Source organism: Arachis duranensis, chromosome 1 (genome assembly GCF_000817695.3).
Source record: "Arachis duranensis cultivar V14167 chromosome 1, aradu.V14167.gnm2.J7QH, whole genome shotgun sequence".
NCBI classification, from domain to species: Eukaryota; Viridiplantae; Streptophyta; class Magnoliopsida; order Fabales; family Fabaceae; genus Arachis; species Arachis duranensis.
Window position 1 is genome coordinate 28,419,311 of NC_029772.3, and position 1,307 is coordinate 28,420,617.

Here is a 1,307-nt window from a genome sequence, read left to right on the forward strand (position 1 = left end):
TCATGATGAACATCAAGAACATAATTTTGAAAAATTTTTGATGCAAAGAAAACATGCAAGACACCAAACTTATAAATCTTTAATGCATGGACTCTAACAAACGAAAGATACACATGAAAAACAAGAAAAGACACAAAACAAGAAATCATCAAGATCAAACAAGAAGACTTGTCAAGAACAACTTGAAGATCATGAAGAACACTATGAATGCATGGATTTTTCGAAAAATGCAAGGAAAGATTTTTAAAGCATGCAATTGACACCAAACTTAAAAATTGACTCAAGACTCAAACAAGAACACAAAATATTTTTTTGGTTTTTATGATTTTATGATTTTTTGTATTTTTATTGATTTTTTTTCGAAAATATTTTTGAAAAAAATGAAAAAGAAAAGAAAAATTTTGAAAAAGATTTTTGAAAAGAAAATTACCTAATCTGAGCAACAAGATGAACCGTCAGTTGTCCATACTCGAACAATCCCCGACAACGGTGCCAAAAACTTGGTGGACAAAATTGTGATCCATATTCTTTTGTACTTGTATGAAATCATTATTATGGCACCAGTTGAATTCACAACTCCGTTCAACTAACCAGCAAGTGTACTGGGTCGTCCAAGTAATAAACCTTACGTGAGTAAGGGTCGATCCCACAGAGATTGTTGGTATGAAGCAAGCTATGGTCACCTTGTAAATCTCAGTTAGGCTGATTAAATTGGTTTATGGTTTCGAAAATTAATAATAAAAAGAAAATAAAAGGGATAGAAATACTTATGTAAATTAATAGTGGGAATTTCAGATAGGTGTACGGAGATGCTGTGTTCCTCTTGAAACTCTGCTTCACTACTCGCTCTTCCTTCAATTCTTCTTATTCCTTTCCATGGCAAGTTGTATGTAGGGCTTCACCATCATCGGTGGCTACTTTCAATCCTCTCGGGAAAATGGTCCTATGCGCTGTCACTGCACGGCTAATCGTCTGAAGGCATCACCCTTGGTTGATGGCTACATCCCATCCTCTCAGTGAAAATGGTCCAAATGCTCTGTCACAGCACGACTAATCATCTGTCGGTTCTCAATCAGGTTGGAATAGAATCCATTGATTCTTTTGCGTTTGTCACTAATGCCCAGCCTTCAGGAGTTTGAAGCTCGTCACAGTCATTCAATACCGGAATCCTACTCGGAATACCACAGACAAGGTTAGACTTTCCGGATTCCCAGGATCCTACTCGGAATATCACAGACAAGGTTAGACTTTCCGGATCCTCATGAATGCCACCATCTATCTAGCTTATACCACGAAGATTCTGTTGG